This window comes from Panthera pardus, unplaced genomic scaffold (genome assembly GCF_024362965.1).
Source record: "Panthera pardus isolate Hobbes unplaced genomic scaffold, ASM2436296v1 HiC_scaffold_15, whole genome shotgun sequence".
Taxonomy (NCBI): domain Eukaryota; kingdom Metazoa; phylum Chordata; class Mammalia; order Carnivora; family Felidae; genus Panthera; species Panthera pardus.
The window spans coordinates 58,017,148-58,042,083 of NW_026526710.1; the positions used below are offsets into that span (position 1 = coordinate 58,017,148).

The window sequence follows — 24,936 nt, forward strand, 5'->3', positions numbered from 1 at the left end:
ATTTGAAGATTTTGCAGAGATGGGAATTCTTCACCCAGTGAACTATTTATAAGAATTACTAAAATGCCTTTTTTAGAGTAATTGTTGAAATAAATGTTAATTTGATTTAACATGGCTTGACTTTTGAAGGGTAGGAGCATTTACATAGATCCAAAAATTTTGGGAAACTGAGGTGCTTATGAGTGTAGAGAGGGTAATAAAGTTAATAGGTCCTGAGTTAGTGGGTGAATCTTTTTGAATCAACATGGGTTGGGTACAAACAGTATCGCTGGGTTTAATCTATCATTAAAGTTTTAAGAACTTCACTGGTGGCCACTACAAATTAGTTTAAGACAGCAATTTATAAAGTCGGGATATAGAATTTTACTTTATCTCTGCTGAGTTTTATATACTAGTTAAATTTTCTTATATTCAAATTGATTAAAATTATTTTAGAGTGGGGAAAAAAGAACAAATTAAAAAAGTTCTAAGAACTTGAGCCCAGAAAGGAAAAATAAAAGACTTATCCAAGGATTAACAGCCAGCTGATGTGGAATTAGTTTGAATAACTTATCTTCTCTGATTCGTACTATCACCATTTACTTAGTACTAAAGTTTATTTAAACTCAATTCTAAATTTCACCATGTGAGTGTAATGCACTAACATGGGAGAAAAAAAATCCTTTGGGCCTGTTTCTTCATCTGTAAGATAAGGTTGACTTACAAAAGTTCTGGTGTCCCTCACAGTTCTGGCCTTCTCTAATTCTTTTTATTTTTTTTAATGTTTATTTATTTTTGAGAGGGAGAGAGAGGCAGAGTGTGAATGAGGGAGGGAAAGAGACACACACACACACACACACACACACACACACACACAGAATCCAAAGCAGGCTCCAGGCACTGAACTGTCAGCACAAAGCCTAATGCGGGTCTCTAACCCATGAACCATGAGATCATGCCTTGAGCTGAAGTTGGTTACCTAACTGACTGAGCCACCCAGGCACCACTGACATTCTCTAATTCTGATAATACTTTGCCTCAGTCAGAATCCCACAGTTGATGTGGATTGACTAGAGACCTATGGACTTAAATTGTTAAATGAGGTTTCTCCAACTTATAATTACATTTTTTAAATAGAAATGATACAATTACCATAGAAGTATACATGATATTTAAGGATTTATTACATCAGTATATATGATCAAAACGACAAAAGTACAAACTAAACCAGAAGAAATTTATCTTACAATTTGCAGTTCATTGTATTTGCCAATTACTATCGTTAAGCATTAAAATTGTTTATTTTGATTGTCTATTAAAAAATAACCCACACATTGCAAATATTCAAGAGGTACAGAAGTATATAAAATTTGATTTTCTTATCACAAACTCCCAGGTTTCTTTCCCAAATGCATGACAGTTAATAGTGTCTTTACCCTTACAGAAATAGTCTATGGACACATAAGCAAAGACCTCCACATTCCACCTTTACACACTTATTCTCAAATGGGCTCATGGTACATATAATTTTTACTTTTAACCTTAATTAAGATTTACTATCCTTAATACACCTTGGAGATCATTCCATATAAACACAGGTAAGTATTATTTGCCATGAATGTATCATAAGTCCTTTAATGCATGTACCATAATTTATGTAACTGGTTGCCAATGAACAGGCATTTAGAGGCCTTCCTTTTATTCCTATTACCAACTATGCTGCAATATAGATTCTTAAACATCCATGTTGCACAGATGTATATCTGAGAAGTAGTATTGCTAGATGAGAGAGAACACACATTTTTACTTTTTAGAAATAGTACCAATCTCACCACTAAAGATGTCATACCAATAACTCTTTCCAACATTATGTAAAAGTACCTGTTTCTCCTCATTCTCACCAATGCCACTTATCAAATTTTTCTACCTTTGACAAATTTTAGGGTACAAAATAGAATCTTGTTTCTTTCATCTGTATTTGTATGAGAGTCATATTGAGCATCTCCGAGGTTTTTTTATCTATTTACAAATTCTCTTCTAGGTATGTTTTATTTTTTATTTTGAGTATTTTTTTGTACATTTGGACTGGAGAAAGTTATTTCTATGTGAGACAAAAGAAAAAAAACCAGTACATTTGAGTACATTAACAATCACTACATCGTAGAGGAAAGACTGATAAATTTGAATAAATCCAACAACCTATTAGACAGTCAAAGGACTGGAAAGTAAAATTCACAGAACAATATTGGATGAACGAATGAGTGAATATCCAATTGTTCTGGTTAACTAGACTCAAAATCACATATATGTTATATTAATGGACCCACCAGTCCTCCCATCTGATGTGAATTGAAGTCTCTAGGTATGAGGTTATAGCATTAGTATTTTAAAAAGCTCCTTGTTTGATTTTGCTTTGCATCTAGATGTAGAGGTTTATAACTGTGTTTGTGTTCAAACTGGTCTTTATAATGTGAGCACAGGACCTGGCAAGCACAGTACATACTTGCCTCCTATGTCTGTTACTCAGAGTATGCCCTCTAACAAATCACCTAACCCCTCAGTGCCTCAATATCCTTGTCAAAAGGGATTAGGACACACACTTAACCCACCTTACTGGGCTATAGAAAGGATCAAATGAAAGAACAAATGTGAAAATGCTTTGATCAATTTTTAAAATACAATACAAATTAAGCCTATGATTATCTCTGGTACAAATCCTGCAGAATAGAACCTTTCACTGGGAGAACAGTCATGAAATCCTCTTTTAGCTGCATTAAATATAAATGTGGAAGCATTTATCAAATATGCTTAATTGGAAAACTAAGATGTGTTTTTTTTTTCCAAAAAGGAGAATCTTTCCACCGATAAAACAGATATAATTAAGCTCTCCCAGTGAACGAGGAGGATACTTTCCATTTAGCTGATCTTATCCATATGAACTCTTCATAGCATATATAGGTTTTACTTAAAGATGCACTGGAGGCTGGTGGGGAACAGAAAGTTGAGCAGAATCTTTACAGCTATTATCAACTTAATAATATATGATAACTGAAATCACTTTATAAAAAAATGTTATGTTCAACATGTTGCTTCCGTCTTTATTCACCCATGAATTAAAGATCTCTGTGCTTTATGTTCTGTGTATCCTGAATGTTAATATCTTCTTCATTTGCTTCTTGCTATAAATGAAACTTGTTTGTTAATTATTCAGGAGCATTACCAGATTCCATTTGCTATCCATAACCAGAAAAATATCTATGAAACAGACCTACTATGTAAAATGCTGCAAACATAACCATTTCTAATATTTTCCAACTATTCTGAGTAAAATGTAGTAGCTTCATCAGTTCCCTTTGATAGGTTTTCTTCTATTAAAATAGTGTGAGAATTCTCTTTATTCTGAACACGAAGTATTTTGATTAATCAAGTGCTTTCTAGCACAAAACACACATACCATGGTCTACACTGGTTGCCATACTCATGATAATGACATTTCCACACCCAACTTATCTTCCTAGTACACAAAAAGTAAATGAAAAAAATAAATCATTCACGCAGCTGACACTATGCCAAATGGTCAGATACATAAACTAACAAAAAAACTTATGGCCCTGTCCAGGCTGGGGAAACATAACTAGGCCAGGAGAAAACAAATGAAGAACAATTAAGGACTACATGAACCATGGAGATTTAGAGAAAGGCAAGGGCAGTTTGCAGGAGGAAGGCAAAGAGGGATTGGTGGAAAAAATGAGATGGGTTAGTTTTTTCTTAAAGTTGTCAACTGTAAAGGGCTCCTCAGCTTTCATGCAACTCTACTTCCAAAGATTATGTACTGTTACCCTTAAATAACTTTTCATGATCCAAATTCAGCATTTGCATGGCACTTAAACATCAAATGCCTGCATACCAGTCCACAATTCAGTTTTGGGAGGCTGTCGGAGGAGCAAAGTGTTTGTTGTTGCCTTTGTTTGTATTTTTAGAGAAGGAATGAACAAATGAAATTATCAAAGTGATCAAAGTGTAGGCATCATAAATTTGCTATAATTGATGCAAAGTACCAAGATTGAAATCAATACTAATGGTAGTTCTTCAGTCTCAACTTGATGCCTTCAGGTGGCTAAGATTGTTCAATTAAAATGAACAAAGAACCTTTATAAATGCTGGTAGTAAATTGTCAAGGATTGTATCCAAAAGGCAAAATATAATTAATGAATTTATACTATTTTGTAGTTTTCAGAGAATATAGCCATCTCCATTATAAATTTGTCTATCCTTGTCTTTCAATATTTGACACTCATGTACTTTCAAGAATGCACTAAATCATGGAATACTGCCTAACTCATTCACCAAATATTTTTGAGTACTTATATGTGTCAAATTTGAGATGACTTAATACATATAACAAAAATATGAGTAAATATGGAAAAGAAAAAATAGAAATTAGAACACTCAAAGCAAGATAAAATGCTTTGATCTGCAAATTTGACTTAACTTCTAGACAACCAAAGCTACACTGCGAACATGATCAATGCCATCACTTTTGTGGTCAACAACAACATACTCATGTGTCAGGTGACACGAGTCTCTCCCTGAGCACTTAGAGCTGAATGCAGTTTCTCTTATGGGGCTTCAAATGGGACAATACCCTCAATGTCAACAGGATCTGCAGTAGTAGGTTTTCTAAGAGTAAGTCTGTGTTTTTCAACTTAAGTTTCACCAAACATTTTGTAGATTTACTCAATGATACTGCTGAAACACTCAAATAAGATAATGTAAAAGCTGTTTTGTAGAAAATACAACATGTTAAGATTGAGGAAGATAGTTAAAAATATTTTGATTTTAATGCTGAAAAACTAAGAAGTTCCTAGAATCTTATATGGCATGCAACACTGGAGGATTTATACTACCTAAAATCTGGATATAACAAATATTACTCCCATATGTCAAGTTCTTACCTCAGTGCAACTCAAAATAAATGCTGAGGTTGCAATGCAAACTACATAATTCATGGGGCCCAGTGCAAAATGAAAATGTGGGGACTTTTTCAAAAATTAAGCATTTCAAGATAGCAACAGTAGGGCATTAAACCAAATACAGGACATTTTCATCATGGAGCCCTAGGTGATTGCACAGATTCCTGGCCCATGAAGCCAGCCCTATTAGCATGGTAGAACCAGAAAAGAGTAGCCAAGAATACATGTGAGAATAACTCAAAAGAGAGGGTCCCTGGGCAGGTCTGTCAGAGGAAGGGGCAGTGGCAATTGTGTTCGGACATTAATTAGGTCATTACTGAAGTTTCCTGGCCCCAGTGAGGGACACAAGACTGGACAATGATAGATGTATAGGGTGGGAAGAAATGTGGGATTGGAGAAAAATTGAGGGATATGTGGTAGGGGACTGAAATATGTACTCATATGGAAAATGTTATTACAGAAAGAGACATTGAGTGTGGCTTACTCAAAGGGGTGACATGTTCCTGTTGTTGAATGAAGTCACATTCTGGAAAGCCCAGATAACCTGGTTTCAGATTTGATGTGATAGGAAATGAAGAACTCAAGATAATTTTTTAAAGGAGGAAATTATTGTAGCCCTATTTCAGTAGGATTGATCTGGCAACAGGAGTAAAGGAGAAAAGAGAAGTTAAAGGCAGAGAAAAAATTTTGAAGGCTTTTACAGTAATCCTGAAGTGTTTTTCCATGGAGGAAAAATAAAAGGGAAAACACTTGAATGAGAGATTGAAAAACAGAGAAATGGAGAGAAGAAAAATATTTCTGACATTTCAAGGAATAAAAAAAGAAAGACTTGATGCCCACCAGTTTGGGAATGAGAGAGAAGAAATGGAAAAATGCTATTGATGGTTCTATCAATTATACCAGGCAATTATACCAGGCAATATGTTGGACTTTTGCACATGCTCTAACTCATTATTAGCTCCCACATTAGATATGGGGAAAAAAGGAAATTATAGAGATACTAAATGATATGGCCCAAGACCTACAGATACCAAATAGGAAATTAGAGAGACATCATACCACACTTCCTCTCCAAAGAAAGGAAGAATTAAATATAGCTCTAGTTTTTGTCGCTCTGGAGGCCGGACAGCTGCAGAAGTAGTAACAGGAAAAAGTGGATTGGGAAAGTAAATAACTTAAAGGTATTTTGTCTCATACAGAAGTGCACCTGTCTAGTTAGAGATGACACTAGATATCTGAAGGGAACTGTCCACAAGTAACTAGAAATCTGGTTTATAGGAAAGAATAACAACTGAATGGGAGAGGTCTGAAAGCCACCATCAGGGGACACATCTTTTGGATTGACCAAAGGGCCAAGAATTCGAGTGTAAAGCCGACTAGTCTGGATCAGTTTGCAGGGACCAGGATTATTTTCACCATTTTTTTGAAATCTGGAGCTTTGTCACATTGAGAGTGTATTTATCTATTGTAAAGGAAATTTTATGAAAACAGTTTTTGACAGCTATTTTTCTAGTTTAATTACTTCTTGCCAGACATGCTCAGTACTTAAGCTTTGTTTGTGCACTTGCAACTCTTTGTATTGTAATTCATATGCTTCACTCTCATTCCCAACACTAGACTAAACTACCTGAGGACTATTCAGCATTGTATTTTCCAAAGCATTAGGGACCATGCCTGGATCAGAGCCCAATTGATAATTATATTATCATTTGGTTAATTACTTAAAGCTAAATGTTTTTAAGTGATGTTACTATTCCCTGGGTGATGTACATTTAAGAAGAGCCTAGAGGATGAAGACAAAAAGGAATCAAATCTCTAAACTAAATGGATAAGATTTTTAGTTACTCATTCCTGTACATGTAAGGCCAGATCTAGTTTAACTTTTAGGTAAACATATATTCCACTGAATTCTGCATCAATTAAAAAGTAATTTAATGTTCCTTATCTCATTCTCTACCTTCAATCATTTGTCTTGTTCTAAGAAGAAAGGATGAGTCATACAGTCTTCAGATGCATCAAATTTCTTTCCCATAGAAGTCTGTTTGCTTTTCCCCCATCTGTTTGATTTGTATTTCCTCAAAGATGCAGTTTCATGACTGCCTCTGGTGGTACAAATCCACTAAAAGAGATTTCTCATCACAGCTGGTTTCCTGTTTATGTTGGAGGTCACTCATACTGGGAGCTGCTTTCCTGCTGATAAAACCTACAGGAGAGCATCTTGGAAGAAGACAGTGTACCTGTGTTATGAAAGGATTTCATCCATTGCATTTTAGTCTTTCTCAATATGATACTGAAATGATGATCCCAACAAAAACAAAGTGAACAAGAAAACCCACCTGACAAAATTGCATTTGCTAATTGACTTAAGGCATGTGGTAGGATACTACTCTAAAGAAAAATTGTGATATATGCAAGATATATATAGTATATATTTACGAAAAATATGTCCTATATAGGTCACATGCTCAAACAAGTTTATCACACAAAGTAATTCATGTTTCCATAGCTGAATGGCAAAAATAAATTATTCTTTAGTTACTTCCAAGGTAAAAAGCAAATCATCTGGCATTGTAATACAATAATTTGTCTCTAGATAACTTAAATTTTAGAATCGTATTGAGAAGATGGCATATTCTCACCATACAAATGGGGAAAAGACACCCAGAGAAGATGTATTGTCCTCCATAATATCATAATTACAGTGACAAAGATTCTTTCTTTGACCAAATTCTGCTTAGGCTCCCCTGAACTTATCAACTAGGTCTCAACTTTTAAGCTTCTGTGTCTCTACATTGTCAAGTTTTAGCAAGACTTCTGCTAAGTTGATTTAACTAGAATTTCCCAATATCCTATCTCATCATCCTCAATATCTAATTAGAGTCCGTAACTTCTACTGTCCTCCAGGTGATGTCTGATCACCCTGGCCTGCCTTCATTTAAGAATCCTACTTTGTTTGGTTGAGCCTGAACTCCCCTATCTCCTAAAGTTTCTTCTTAGCAATTTCCCATCTACTGATTCCCCACTCTGTTCTTTAGCTTTAAAGTCTCACTTGTCCATGCTGTATTCAGAATTGAGCCTGGTTATGTGTGAAGGGCCCCTTTCCCCATTACAATATTCCTGAATATAACCTATTTTCCTTTTACCACTTTAACTTTCCAGCTCTGTTTTGCCTTCAACAACGAGGCAGAGATTGCAGGGTTCCTGATCCTTGTAAAGTACTAGCTATATCTTACCTTCCAGTTTAGTTACAACCTCCTGTGTTGCTGCTCTAACCCTAGGCTCTCTTTTCCAATCAATCCATCATTCATTTATTTCCCTGTCCAACTAATCTTCTTTAAGCACTATAGATTCATTATGTAGCTCATCTGCCTCCCAAGGTCCAATGGTTATCCATTTGCTTTCACATCAAATCTATACTTATCTGCCTGATTTTAAGACCTTATATAATCTGATATCATGCTGCCTATCCACTTTTATCTCCAATTAATCCTGAATATGCACTCTCTGCTGTAATGGGGTCACTTCCTTCAATGTTTTGATCATATTAGTTTTCTCCTCTCCTAATTGTGCCTTCATGTTCATTGTTCCCCACACTTGAACTTTTTCTAGCTAATAGAGATTTTAGTGATTATTGACTGCAATTCTTTTACTCTGCAGATGAGAAAATCTGGGCCCACAAAAGTAGTGATGTCATCATTTTTTCATGCCAGGTCAGAAAAACTAGTCTTCTAATCTCTTTTATATTGTTGGAAAGCCAATTTTCATCTTCAGTGACCTGAGTACATACTTTTGTATGTATTATTTGTATTTTTATTGTATTGTATTATATTATTTGTATGTATTATTGTTTTCTATATTTTCCTCACTTATAAACTTCAAAATTTAGCAATTAATTGTTTCTCATATTATTATTTGAGTTAGATTTGTGTCATCAAGTATATTTTAAGTATTTTGAGAGTCAACATCAAGGCTTAAACTCTTTTTAATGTTTATATTGCCCACATTTTGGATATATGAAAACTTCAATCAAATTGCTGCTGTTTGAATGGCTGCCATTTCAGATAAATTATGTTTTTTCTACATTGAGTGAATATTTCTGGAACAGACATAATAAGCAAAGTAGTGATGTCATTACTACTTTTAGAACTACAGGAGTGTAGTACTACGGGAGTGTGTAAAAAGACTTACAAGACACATTTTCCTTGACCAGTCTTAAAATTTAGAGGAAAAAGTTCTAAAATTTTATACTTTAAAAAAATGTTTATTTATTTTCAGAGAGAGCACCAGTAGGGGAGGGACAGAGAGAGAGACAGAGAGAGAGAGAGAGAGAGAGAGAGAGAGAGAGAGAGAGAATACCAAGGAGGCTCCACAGTGTCAGTGTGGAGCCTGATGTGAGACTCAAACTCATGAACTGTGAGATCATGACACGGGCCAAAATCAACAGTTGGATGCTCAACCTACTGAGCCACCCAGGTAACCCCTAAAATTTTATATTTTTAAGGAACATGTCTACACAAGAAAAATCAGGAGAATTTTTGCTCCTGTCAGCCAATATCCCCTGTTTAAAAAGTTTGCCACCTTGTAAACCAACATATAAAAACAACTGAAAATACTAAAAATTATTATTTGCCCTGAATTATTTCAACTTCCTACAGTAACTGTGCTTACAAGATAACTTGGTTACATGAGCATAATTGTGCTTCATTTTATTTTTAAATTCAGTGAGTTTCTCAATGTGTTCCTAAAAACAAAATAACTTTGTAATTCTAGTTTGGTAATTTTAGAATCATTTTCATGTAGCTATTTAAAATGCAATAATTAAAAATTTACACATTTGACTATAAGAAAAATGATATGAAAAAGATAATGAGGAGAATTGCATTTTGAAACTATTAACATGGGTTACTTTCATCATGTTGTCTGTGAGATGCTCCAAAATTGATTTGGTGGAGAAGATGATAGTTCTTATGAATTTTAAATTGCATAATAAAAGAGAATAGATATTAATATATGCTTATATAACATATTAAAAGAATGCAGTTCATTGCCTAGTCCATATAAAAATTTAGGACATTTTCTGAACCCATCTCTATTGCAGTGATATTTAAAAATTAGAAATTTCCTGTTCAAAATGCTCCCTCAAAAATGCAATTGTAATACCAGATTTTAAATACATCTATAGTATCTTTGGAAAACAAAATGATGGCAACAGTACCTCAAAATTTATAAAAGATAAAAGATGAAAGCAGAAACAACGTTATCAGAAGTCTTTCTAATGAAATCTTAGGAATTGTCACTGAGTCACCAACATACAGAATAAGTAACAGTGGGTCAAGGGACAGCTATTATGATCACTAAAGGAATAGCTGGGACACAGGACACCTCTTTACCCCCACCTCAGTAGCTACGGCTATTGCCCTCTGTGCAAAGCCCTGCTAATGCTATTAAGGAAAATGGACTATCTAGCTGGAGAATATCTTGGTGTAGATTTGAGGAGGGCAGGGGGAGGGAAAAGCATATATTGAGGTGATTCTGAACTGCTTCACAGGAGAACACAGTGGGCAGTGGCAAATGAATGAGACCCTTCTTAGATGGAAAATGCACTAACAGAATTCCCAACATCATCCCTAAAGCAAACAGCTCTCTCCTCACCTTTTTGTAGAAAAAGACCTGCTTCCATGTCTTTCAGATTTCAGCATATATGGATGCCTCTGGAATGGTTAAGAGCCATAATGCCCTTACTAACCTATCATAGTGCATGATAGACAATGTTACTACCATTTTCTGTGGTACCCCAGTGGGACTCTAAGATCCAAGAGGGCAGAGAACCTATCTACTATGTTCATCTTTATATGCCCTTCACACAATAGCATCTGATATATTAAATATATCAGGTATTTAAAGCTAACAGATGGATAAACTTTTCAGATCACAGTATCAAGAGCATTATCATTTAACTGATGGAATTTTTAGGATGCGTATCAACTTCCATTTCTCAACCAGCTTTTGTTATAACAAAAGTAGAACCCAAATTTCTAGTCATACTGAATAATATTAGGGAAGTTCCATTTAAGTATGTGAAACAACTAAGAAAAGTGCAACATGTTTTTCCCCCAGAAAACTCATAACTAAGAGCCATTCTCAAATTTTAGATGATGGAGGTGAAAAATCAGAGATACTACAAATTTTTCTAACCTTCTCAACACTTTTCCTCAGTCCTGGTCATTCTATGATACCCATTTTTTATAAGTATCATACTAACAACAATTTAATCCTGAAACACATTCTTCTATTACATGTGATGATCTTATCACTCCAATTCCACATCAAGGTCAGAGTACAGCTGATCTGATGAAGAGAATCTGACTTAAGAGCACCATAAACATGACTTTGAATTTGCTGGGCAAGTTTCTTCACTTTGCTGACCATCTATTTCTTCATCTGGAATACGGAAAATCAATGCTTCTCTAATACCACCAATGTGGAGATTAAATGATATAATGTGTCATTATCTATAAAAATGACTTATAGTATGTTTGGTTCTAAAATGGTTTGTCAATGAAAAATACTAGCTATATCCCTGTTGTCATTTATATCCAACCTTTTGGAAAACAAAGTAACAAACTCTAATTTCAACATTTTATTACTCAATAATTTATTCACCAATGTAATTTCCAAAGTCCTTGAAAATATATCTCCTTTTATATGCAGTGCCTGTGTGGAGAGTACTGTTATCAGAGTGGATCTAAAATTATATTTTATGCTACTTGGACTTCAGAGGTTTATCAGAGAAGCTGAAAAAGGGAAATAGTAAGAGTTTGACATCCTAGAAATATGGTCGTAAAGTAAGCTGTCTTGCATGATTTCAGAGGTAAGCAGGAAAGGGGGGGGGGAGGTAGGAGATGTGTTCTGGAGAACATCAAATCCATCTGCAAAACTGATTTAGTTATCAACTAACCACAAAGCTTCCTGCTCTACATATGTCAGAGTTGAATCCAATTTGCTCAAATCTAGATTGAATAAAAAAGAGCAGTAAGACATGGATCAAGTATGTCCCGGAGTTACATAAATTTACAAATAGGGATAAAAATGCATTGGGGAAAAATAAAAGCCTACCCAATCTTATATCAAAGAACCCAGGAAATGGTACTTGTGCCTCTTTAGGGAGGTAATGGGATAAATAAAACCCTTCAAGAGGCAAGGGATTGGCCATGGTTATTTGAAAGGCAGATGTAGAATGGTGGCCAAGGCCTCCAGAGTTTTCTACCTCTCATAGAAGACTCCAAAGGCTCTACAAGGTTGGTTCATGTTAACAAAACCTCAGAATCAGGCACAGAGTAGACAAATGGAAGACTGTTCAAATATGGGTCTCCAAAACAGTCCAAGAGTTTAATACTTAACACAGAGGTAATATGATTGATGTGAGAAAAAAGGCCAAAAATAATTGCCACTGTGCTCTTAACACAATGGATGCTTAAAATTTGATATTTGAAAGTTATAAATGAGAAAATAAATCATGTGTGGATTATGGCTGAGGGTATAAAATAATAAAAGAAAATAAAGCAAGACACTTCTAATCAACACATGCAGAAAGCTTTATGGTAAAAAACCTATCTAGGAGATACCTGCAGTGAGACTATGCAAGCGTGAACTCACATATTTGAGATTTCTGTCCTAGATGGAGAAAAACCAAATGGCACCTGGTCTTCAGGATTCAGTACAGGTGAGCACATTGGTAGGCACTTCTGAAGTTTCCAAGTCCTTTCCTTCCCTCCCTTAAAAAAAAAGCATCCTTCAAAGCTGCCGAAGGAAAGCTGAACATGGTGACAGGTTTCACTTTAAAACTCACTCTAAAGATGGTGTTGCCTACACAAACAGCAAACTGTCTACTCCAGTGTTAGAATTTAGTGTTATTTACTGAAGAATGATCCGAATATGGAAACTATTCTTTTTCTATTTAGGTAAAAAAAGATCAACAGAAATATCAACCTACTCTGACAAAAGATTATTAGTAACACACATGATAGATTACATCTGATTTGCTTAGAAGAGATTCAGTAAAATTGACTTGGAAATTTTTGCATGAAGTCATTCAAAACATAAAGCAGAGGATTTGAAGTCTGAAACATGCCAGAAAATTAAGACTAGGAGGAGAGGGAACAGACCGCTGGGCTTCAAAGCCAGCCTGCCTGCGTTTGAATTCTGGAACTCTCTGGGACTCTGCCTTTTCATTTGTGCACAAGAAGCATTTACCTCACAAGGTTTTTATGATGATTAAGTGAATTAATACAACTATAGCTCTGTGAAGATTTCTCTATGTAAATCACTTCCAAGAGTTCCTGTGTTGCAGTACGACCCAATATCCCTTTACCCCTGTTCCCCTCGGTCTGTTTCCTCTGGAACCCAAGATAGACCCACTAGCTCTACTTGTCATAGTCATCAAAAAAGAGACGTAGAAGTTGCAACTTGGACTTGCCCTTTTTAATCACCTATTTTAGACTCAGAAGGCTACAAATGAGTCTAAAGCCACAGATAATTTCCTACAGAAGGACATCTTAATTATCCTCTAAAATGACTTGCTGACCTTTAACCCGGTCTAACTACTGAAAGAAAATAACTGTTTTAAATTTAAATTTTTTTGTTTTATTTCACATTGATTCCAGATTTGTCCTTTTTAGTTTTAGTTCTTCAGCATTAGTTTTTATTCCCCAAAACTGAATTGCAACTCTGGTTACAGAACTCATTCTCTCTTTCAGCACTAGGCTAGAAAACAACATAACTTTGATAGCTCTTGGCACATTATATAATATAGGGAAAAAAATACTTCAGTTTTTTTTTTTTTTAATTTCCATAAGTACTGTAGTTTGAATATAGGACTCAAGCCAGGAGGATTTGTTTGAGATGATGAAATACAAATTCATGGCAATTTGCATTAATCTGTCCATTTCCCTGTTGTTTGTCTACCTGAATGAAGGTCTTGTAGGTATAAATCATATAGATTAACACTCTGAGAAGCAGCCAACACTTGTGTTTTAACATATTTGTTCAAGTAGTATAACTGAAGCTGAATAGCAATGCCTCAGGAAAGGTATATTTTAAAGTCTCTATGCTTTTGCTTATGCAACTCCTGTACCTTGCGTGCCCTTTTCATTCCTCAAAGTTCAGTTTAAATGTTGCAGGTCCAATATTCTCAAGCTTCTGTTGAAAGTAGAAATGGTCTGGGGGCACCTGAGCGGCTCAGTCAGTTAAGCATCCAACTTGAGGCTCAGGTCATGATCTTGCGGTTTGTGGATTTGAGCCCCATATAGGGCTGTCTGCTGTCAGCACAGAGCCAGCTTTGGATCATCTAGCTCTCTCTGCCCCTCCCCCACTCATATTCACTTCCATTCTTTCAAAATTAACATTAAAAAAAAGTAAAAATGTTCTTAGATTTTCAATATCTCACAAAGTATTCTATATATTCTCCTGTTTTACGCTCTCTGCTGCATGGCAGACTGCCTGATAAGGTGCCGGCACACTGTGCTTAGTAGGTCTTCTACAAATAGTTGTTAAAAAAATGAAGAATCACACTTTACACAGTTTATATGGCTCTTTCATAAGCTTGGTTGATACAATGGGATTTAAAACTATTAAGAGTTTTACCTAACAGATTAGGAAAAGGACGCTCGGGAATATTCAATACTTGGACCAAAGTCACAGAATTAGTCAGTGGATGGTGAAGATTGGAATTTTAACTCCACCTGATGCTAATTCTGGTACACTTCCCACAATTCCATGCTGGTAAATTTGCTAACTCTCACAAGCAACAATGCCATTTGTTTTCTTGTATAAAATCCCAATAGTCTAGGACTGTAAATGCAACTGCTGATAGTGTAAACCAAGGCCCCATTTATTCCCAGTTTAGATCTTAGAAAATAACATTCATTCATTCAGGCGTGACACTCAGGCTTCTAATACATATATTTGGCTTACTGACATTCAGCAGAAGGGGAGTTTTAAACCACATCTAAGGGATAGAAGGAATAGTTTAATCTTGAATGTGGGGAAGGGATATCCAGACTGAGATTTTATAGAAGCAAAAGAGAAATGAGCAAGTGGTGTATATCATTTTAAGCAGATTTGCATGACCGGAGCCAAGAGCTTCTGTCAGGGAAGAAAATAGACTGGTTGTACATAGAATCAGGATAGGAAACTGTCAAGATGGTATGATTTGAGGGACACTAAAAGCCATTCCCTTGCCTAAAAATACTTTCCCTACTGACCTCCCTCGCACCCAGCATTACTTATTTTTCTGAGTTGAAGCATTGAAAGTTTCGGTTTACAGACAAATTAGTTTTCTAGGAGAGATGAAACTTCCATTGTTTGCTGCTTATAGACATAATATGAAATAGTTGATTAGCAACAAGTAATGCAAAGGGTAATTAACTTCTTAGAACAGTGAAAGTAAATCCAGAATAGTCACGTGGACAAATCTTTCTAAAAATACCTCCTTGAATTCATTGCTCTGGTTACTCACCTACCCATTTACAGAGTTGTCCAGAGCAGTTAGGGATAATCAATCATAACTTGCATAGTCTCAGGATACTATGTCCCCCTTGCATAACATTCCATGGGAAATAGGATGTCCTTGAAAGAATAGTAATATATACCACAACTTGGTATGTGATCTTCAGTTAAGGAATAGTCTTCCCGGTCCCAGTTTCTTCAGATTTTTGAAAAGGTAATGATAATCACTATCCTTCCTAACCAGTAGGATTTTTGTGAATGAGTCACATCAACTTCTTAAAATACTAATATCTGAAACATTTAAATAGAATTAAGAACTAACATTTCATAGTTATTATCAGTCAGGTATTATTCTGGGAATTACATAAAATTTCATTTAATTTTCATAATGATCCTATGAAGAAGGAGCTAAGGGACTAAATAGAAGAGAAACTAAGGAACTGAGAGATTAACTTGTCCAAGGTCCCACAGCTAGTTAAGTGGTAGAACTAGGATTATTGTGATAGGTATTTTTATTTTTCTCATTTCCACCATACCGGCTTATAAAAGAATAAGCTATTCTCTTAATGGTAACTCAAATTCTCAAGGATATCATTTAAGTGTAAATCCTTAGACATGCCATTTCAGAGCTGTCATCTTAATTGTTCAGGTTAACAAAATAGTATATCAAATACCTACACTGATTTACCATTCACCTTTCAAGGTAGAAACACTCCCTTAGAACCTAGAAATAACAATTGAACACACAACAACTTCTCATTTTGGCTTGGCATATGGACTGCTTTCATCTCATGCAGAGACTGGAGGGTGCTGTCACGAGGTCTTTCCCAAAAGGAGTGGTTGGTGCCTTTTCTGAGCCTCTTTAATTAGGCAATATGCATGTCCCTCCACTATCGGGACAGTACAGGAGGAGTAGAGTCTCCACATCTGAACCCACTTTCTGCTGAGTGTACTTGCCTCATATACTCAACATGCCACTGAATGTCACTACTACATGCAGTCTTTCTCCTTAGTTAAGAGTTACCCTAGCTTCCCATTGCTTTGGTCCTAATTATGGAATCATCCTGGACTTTTCCCTAGTTTTCCGTGTCTTACATTAAATCAGTCTATTTTGTCAGTTCCACCTTCAAGATATATCCAGACTCCAGCTACTTTTGTTTCACCACTGATGCCACCTTGGTACAGGTCACCATCACCTCTCACTCAACTTATTATATTAGCCTCTCAGCTGCTCTTCCTATTCCTACACTTGCTCAGCCGAAGTCTTTATCAACACAACATTCAGATGTGGGATCGAGCCCCACATAGGGCTCTGTGCTGATAGTGTGAATCCTGCTTGGGATTCTCTCCCCCACCCCCTCTGCCCCTCCCCTGCTTACACTGTCTCTCTCTAAAAATAAATAAACTTGAAGTAACACAACACAACACAACAACATACCTCTTAAGTATGTCAGATCAGGTCTTTTTCCAGCTGAGAACAGGCTAATGGCTCCCCATATCATTCGGTACAAAAGCAAAGTCATGACAATGGGCCAGGAGACCTTATGCAGACTGTCCCTCACCCCTCACCTCTCTGATCAGGTCTCTTAATACATTTCCCTTGCTCATCACATGCCAGCCACGCTGGCTTCTTCTCTGTGCTTTGAACATGCTGATCATGCTCCTGCCTCCAAGCTATAACATTAACTGGCCCTCAGATATCCACATGGCATACTCCCTCATCTCTTTCAGGGCTTTACTTGAATGTTAGCTTCCAGAAAGACCTCCTCTGGCTACCTTATTAAAACTCCTCCCTCACCCCCTCCACACTCCCTGCTCCTTTTTTCTCCACAATTCCCAGTCCATCTAACAGACCATTGAGTTTGTTTATATGTCTCCCCTACTAAAGTGTAAGCTTAGTGAGGTAGAAGATTTGCATCCCTTTTATTTCCAGCTGTAACCCTAGTCCCTAGGCCATGCCTGGCACAGGCAGGTGATCACAGAGTCTGAGGAAGGGGTGATTGTCCAGGTGGGCATTTATGATTTGGAGAACAAGTGTGTATCTCAATGAGGCAGCACCTGCTTAGCTCTAGAGTACTTTGCACATGGTAGGGAGGGCCAGAAATCTGGATTTTTGTGATGCATCTCCCCATTTTGAGATTGAGGCTGGCTGGCTCAGCTGGTGGAGTGTCTGACTCTTGATTTCAGCTCAGGTCATGATCTCGTGGTGTGTGGGATAAAGCCCCACATTGCACTCTGTGCAGATAGTGCAGAGCCCACTTGGCATCCTCTCTCTTCCTCTTTCTGCCCCTCCCCCAGTCTATCAAAAATAAACAAAAATGTAAAAAAAAATTTTGTTGCTGTTTTAACTCTTCAAATCAAACAAATGTTATATAGACAAAGACAGTTATGCTCATAAGTCACCAATTTTAGGGCTCTACTCTGAGCCTCTTGGATGCTAAGAATCCCTTTTGATCTAACACTCAAAGATTTTACCCAAGTCCCATTTACTAGATCACACTTATTTCTATGAAGGTGTGTAATTTATTAGAGCTAGTATTTTCAAATATCCCAGGAGAGAGATTATATCACTTCTGGAAAGTCTTTTTCCATTAAGCCTTCTAGGAGAGGCAAGAAGGCAGTTGTAATAACTAAAGTAGTTTTGAGAGGGATTGTTATAATTACTGCAGACTAATCAAACCCAAGCATTAGTTTTGGAGTTTTGTTTATAAAACCACATTTCTCAACATTTTATTTAATGACTAATTACATTATTGAATGTGGTACATTTCTATCTAAATTTTTTTTGTCAAATGTAATTTCTTTCCATTTGATAGCTTCAGCATTTCTGCTTTAATATATTATATGTGCGTTTTTGTCACTGACCACTTAAAATTAATTTAATTAAACTGCTCATTGATATCTACTTGATAAGAAATTTCCTGCAAAGGGCAATCACATTCTACCAACATGAATAGCTGATAAGTGAATCTACTATTTTCAAACTTCTTATCTCACGGGAGAGAAAATGTTGGGATACCAATTTAACACACATTTAGGCATAGGATTCTTTCTTTGAAGAGTCCAAGCAGATTGGCAAAGATTTCTTGTGTTAGACTACTGCAAGCTGAACATGCCTCTGAGAATTTGACTACCAGAACCATGTGAACTGGATATAGGCTTTTTGACACTACATGAGCAAACATAAGTTTTGTTGTTGTTTCCTTTTGACAGAATAAACAGGCTGATTTCAATCAGGCAGTGATAAGCTTGCATTTGGTTTGGTTATTAATTATTTTGTCTTAGTGTGACCTTTAACTTCTGGTCTTAAAAAAAAAACATTTTATTTGCTTCTCAGACTTGTGCAAGGACTCATTTTATCTTATCTATTAAAGACAGTGTTTATAAGATGAGAAAGCTACACAGAGCAAATCTGACAATAAGATCAAACCACTTTATCAACAGCTGAAAGGTAAAATTAGTCAAAATGTTTGATGGATTTTAAAATAGTTATTGTATTTGAAATGTTTGTTTGAGAAAACACAGAAACGAGGATTACCAGGTAAATAGGTTGTTGTAGACCCAAAAAAAGCACTGATTGGGTAATGTTTTTAGTTTTTAGTTCTTTTTAAAAAATGCAGAATCAAATTTTTTAAGATATGAATACTTTGAATGCACATCTTATGTAACTGTACATTATCCTTTAAAACAAAACTAAAGTTCGTCAATTAAATTAATACATTGGCCATGATATGTGAACAGTATTAAAGAATATAGTCATTTAGTCTAAAGGAGTACAAAACTTTCAATTGATATAGTATGTTTATCAAAGTCAATCTTGGGGGGCACCTGATTGGCTCAGTCGGTTAAGCATCCATCTTTGGCTCAGGTCATGATCTCACATTTCATGAGTTCGAGCCCTGCATTAGGCTCTCTGCTGTCAGCTCAGAGCCTGAAGCCTGATTCAGATTCTGTGTCTCCTTTTCTCTGCCCCTCCCCCACTCACGCTCTGTCTCTGTCTCTCAAAGATGAACAAATGCTAAAAAAATATTTTTTAAAAAAGTCAAGCTTGGGTGCCTGAGTGGCTCAGTTGGTTGAGCACCTGACTCTTGATTTTGGCTCAGGTCATGATCTCATGGTTTGTGAGTCTGAGCCCCATGTCAGGCTCTGCACTTTTAGCACAGAGCCCGCTGAGGATTCTCTCTACCCCCCTCCTTCCCTCTCTACCCCTCCCTTGCACATGCTCCCTCTCCCCCTCTCAAAATAAATAAACATTAAAAAAAGTGAAGCTTTAGTCAACTTCTATCATAGACTAGTGGTTTAGAAACTAGCAAGCAACATCGCTCTGAGGGCTTCTTCACACAGCTTGCTGGGCCCCAGAATTTGCCTTTCTAACAAGTTCCCAGGCTATACTGATGCTACTAGTCTATGACCTACACTTTGAAAATCACTGATGTATCTGATGTGTTTCTATATTCCCTTCTTTCAGGGAAGTCTGTTACAACTGTATTAAACATAACACAGAATAAAATTCTTATGTGTAGGAAGTAGTCTATGCTCTTTATAACCACAGTGAATCTAATGTTTCCTGTCAGTTTTGAAATTTACAGTGTATATTTTTTAAACATTCTATTTACTCATGTATATTATACCTACAATTCAGAGGGATTTCCAGTGGTTAAAAGCTATTCGTATTTTTTATTTGTTAATGGAGATATTATTTTAGGGACAGAACAGAGTATTCTTGCTAAACTGTATAAGCAGCTTTATAATCTAAATGTTTCCAATTTTGTCCTTTCTAAGGGAGTTTTAAAACACCCAGGAACTAGGAATGACCAAGGATAATGCATTGACCTAAAATATCAAAAATGTAATTCCTGCTGCAGGAGGTTTAAGATGATGCTCTCTATCAGTTCTGAAGAGATGTAAAATAAAAGAATATTTAGTCTATCAATAGGATCCAAAGATAGTAAAGAAAATAAAAATATGCAGGGCCAAAATTAGCTCTGAGACTCCCTTAGTAGCCTTGAATTTCCTGACCAAATCATGCTTTTAGAAGCTTGAAAGATGAATGATGGCCCTTTTTGCTTCTTTAAAACAAACAAACAAACAAACCCTATTTTGGTTGATTTTAGGCTTTCTTTGCCTGGCAAGAAGGGATTTGGGTCAAATAAGGGAAGGGAATCTCTCATACCGCTCTCCCTTACATAAAAAGCCTGACTATGAATATGAGGAAGGATTTTGGAACTTCCAGCTGAGCAGATCAGGGAGTAATTCACAGAAAAGCTAGGTTTGTGTTAATTCCTGTCTCAGGGATAGAATTTAGACATTGCAGATATAGGGGGAAATGGCCCTATAGGAACAAAGGGTATTCACAAAAGCAAGGAGGTTGGAAATTGAGATGCATAAATGATGAATGATTCGTGGTTCTACTTGGAGAGGAAGCTTAAGAGGGCAAAGTGAATTCCTTTGTCTGGGAAACAAGGTTGACAGCTAGACTGATTAATTCATTTGTGGAGCCCAGGTCAAATTGTTTGTGAATGTTGTGATCAGCTGAGTCTTTACAATTCAGTGGGAACAATTGCAGTTCAGTTGGAGCAAGTATTTCATTGCCCATGGCTGAGCACATTAAGGAAATGGAATTGAGTTTCTCCAGTGGTTTGTGTTGAATTTCCTGTATTGACCTTTGTTACTTCCGGTGCCATTTGACAACTGGTTTTGCACAGCGTATTAGAATAGCTCCTTAAAAATGAGGCAGTCAACGGAGCTACACATAGAAAAGAGGGTCAGTAGCACATGAATGAAGTATGGTTCAAAGTCAGAACAGAGAAATGAACTAAAAACTGATATACAACACAAGTATAATATTTGTTGTAATTGTATAGAAAGTAGAAGTAAACAATAAAATGAATGTCATTCTTATTCTAGAGGATAGGTGTTTTTCCATTTTTTGTCCTATGCCTAATTATCTGAACTAAAAATACCTCCAGGTATAATTTGTATGTATTTATATCTGTGTCTGCACCTATACAAATTAGATGGATTGTACCTAATTAAAAAAAAAAAAGTTAGAACTACTTACAGAATGCAGTTTTCAACAGACTTATTTCTGTCTCTGTGTGATACATCATACCTCCTACCGTTCTAAATGTGGCACATATAATATGTTTTTAATTGGAATGAATTAAATTTAATTTTATGCAGAGAATATTGAAACATTTGTGATATCGTTAAGCATAAAGAAAGCTGGGAAACAAGGGTTGGGGATAATTTTCTTATAAATATAAGGGTCTCATATGTTCAAATGTTGAAAGGCACTAGCAAGCTCAAAGGAGAGAGGGAGAGGTTTGGCAGTTACAAGTTTACACCCAGTGCCAGATCTTTGATATTTTATCTTTCTCAGCAATAGTCTTAAATCTATAGAAGCACAGGAGGATCTTCTAGAGTGAAGTACCAGTGTGGCAAGTTCTAGGGCCATGACAGACAGGTATCTTATTATTAAATTATGAGTCTAAGAATGAGCCACATCAGATGGGAAGATAAGAATGGAAATCAGGACACAAAATATAAGTTCAAAAAGTACACACATGTTCCAACTAATGGTCCTGGGAATATTCCAGTTTGCCCAAGGATTATGGGCATGCATTATGCCTTACTTGTTTTAATCCTTATCTCTTATATGCTGAAAAGTGTCTGCTTTGGATGATAAATTAGATGGTTGTTTTAATCAGGAAAAAGTCAAGAGAAAAATAGTTCATTTCAAGGGGGATTGCTCCATCAGCTGGAGCAAATCTAAAGCAAGCAAAACATTCTAGTACCAGGACCCTTCTTCCAAGTCACCCTCCAGCCACCCACTTTCTTCTCCATTACACAAGACACAGCTGCACCCTAAAGCACAGGAAGAGAAATGAGAGAGTTAGAGAATCCTGTCCACCCTGGGAGCTTGGAGCTCTCAGAGCAACCCTGCTCTTGTTAAAGCTTCATTGGTTTTTCAACTCACTTTTCAATTCTTCTGATTTCCCACAGCTCTACTTCCCATCTGTGTTTCAGCCAGTTGCACAGCTGGGGAGAAATTAAAATAGAGATTGCAGAAGCAATACTCACAACTAGGAGCTCTAATTAGATGCCCTGCGACATAGACCAGGGTTTCCAAGTCAAAAACAACTACATCACACATCTTCCTGCTCCAAAAATCTGTGTGGAAGGGTGTGAGGGGTGGGAGGTGGTACCTAATGAAGTGGCAATCCATCCCCTTTGACTTGAGGACCTGCAAAAGGGCAGAACAACATGGGGCTTTGTATTTAACAGCCTGAGAGCTGTCTGTCCTACCAGTGGGGAGAATGTTTGAATAATCAATTTGGTTGAATACCAAAGGAAAAAATCACACTGAATCTCCATTCCAATTGATCTGCATCACAATCTATTCCCCAAAGGGGCTTTCTTAGGGTATGGACTATATATACACACACAAGAAGAATCAATATCTGCTCTTCATTTATATACATGGGATAGAGAAGCATTTCTTAGCTGTTCTAGATTTTTTGAATTAAAATAACTCATGTCCATGACGTAAAAAATTGAGTATTTCAAGACATATACCCAAAGCACCAGTTAACTATCCCTACTCTTTCCAATACTTTATCCTTCTGCATCAATTTTCAGCTAATTCCTCTATACTTAACCTCAAGCCTTACCCTTTTTTTAGTTCTTACAAGGTATTCTTACAATTTTACTAAATACAAAACTTTATATAAACACACAGATATATACAGTTATTACATATGTAATATCTATAATGTGTAAGGAATAATATAGGCACCACCCAGCTTAAGAAATGCAGTATTATTCTTGCTATTGAAATTTCCTATAAATCTCTTTGAGAACAAGGCTCTTCTTTTTGAGTTAAACTTATCCTCCATTTTTATCCTCCCTTCCTTTACAGTTTTAGGCTCCTCCTTTTGTTCAGCACATTAGATCTACACTTTTTAGCTTTTCCAGAAGTCTATAGAATAAATCACATTTTTCACTGTTACCTTTGTCCACAGACACCTAGATTGTAGTTCCCAATAATCTACAAAATCAGCCCCATTCATCTGCTTTGTTTCTTCCAAAGGTGTGCTGAATCTTTCATCTATTGTCCACTCTCCTGTACTGTATTCTTTGATGAGTATAATTTTAGTCTTTTAGTATCAAGTTTCATTCTTCCAATTTTAATGTTTTGAAACAGTGAAAATAGACACATGTTGACTATCATGTTTATCTGTACATCATGATACACATTTAAATATAAATTTAAACCTCTCCCAAAGCCTTATCATTGATTATGGTATTGACCATGACAACAGCATTCCAAGAATCAACAGTTAGAAGGGAAGATGTTTTATGGGAGAGTGAGACAATTCAATATGCCCTAAAAGTGTGTATTCCATGCTAAGGCCAGACATAGCAATTGCTTTGGAAGTATGGGATGAGGACAAACAGGAGATTATCAGAGATGTGGGAGGCATTTGCAGAGGAGCCAGTGCTGGTGTGACTCCCATGGCCCTCTGATTCTGTCCTATTAGGGGCAGGAATGCTCAAAATGTGTCCAGAGCCCAACACTTGGTCAAGACTATTTGCTTCTTACAGAGTCACCAATACATGTGCCATGGAAGGGCCTTGTTCTCCTTGTTAAATGGTGACTTGAAAGCCTTGGGATATTCTATCCAGTCTCTCTTCCCAGTTCTTCCAAATTTTGTTGGGGTTCCCAATGCCATCCTTTTAAAAACTTGAGTTATTATTTTCATAAATAAAGGTTTATAGAAAGAGTGGAATTTTAAAAATAAAGTACTAAAGTAACACTAGAGAACAGTTGATATCTGGAGTCTTTTCAGCTACAATGTTCCAGGCTGAGCACAGACACCATTCTTTCCTTATCTTCCAAAAGGGATTCTGGTTTTCAACTGAGAGTTGAAAAGAAAGGCTCACAAGTTTGCTGAACACTATTCCCTTGCAAAGTATAGGGTTTATGTTCCTCAAGTTTCTTAAATCATAAGGAAAAAGTCTCAGAGAAGAGTAAAAAAATAAAAGTGGTATAATATATGTTAATAAAATTTCTAGGTGGGCATCAACTTCAAAAAGAAACCAGATAGATTAATGATAAAAATTCAGTCTTGTATAGATTTATGAAGCATGTTCGTTCTCATTCAAAATACAGACTCCCAAACAAGTTCCATGTTACGTAGAAATCATTAGTTTTTTGAGTTTCTTACTAGCTTGAAGCTGAGTATCTTTTGTTTTGATTTTTAAAAAACAACATTTCAAGGTCTTAATGAGGTAGGTAACCACATAGCGTTTTAACTTATTTTCCCAGTGCATTTTCTTTAAGTCCCCAATATCCAGTCCATCCCATGGGCCAGTGCTTTCTCCATGTTCTACCAGAAGGTCTTTCTAGAACAGACCTGGCTCACAGTAGGATCGAGCAATGATTCTCATCCATTTCTTTGGTTGAAAAGGACTG

General features: G+C 36.3%; 1 protein-coding gene across 1 annotated transcript in view; it reads right to left on the minus strand.

Annotated features, from left to right (window-relative positions):
- The window catches only part of RIT2 (Ras like without CAAX 2), a 371,092-nt gene that overhangs the window by 190,067 nt on the left and 156,089 nt on the right, over positions 1-24,936 (minus strand). The window lies entirely within an intron of this gene.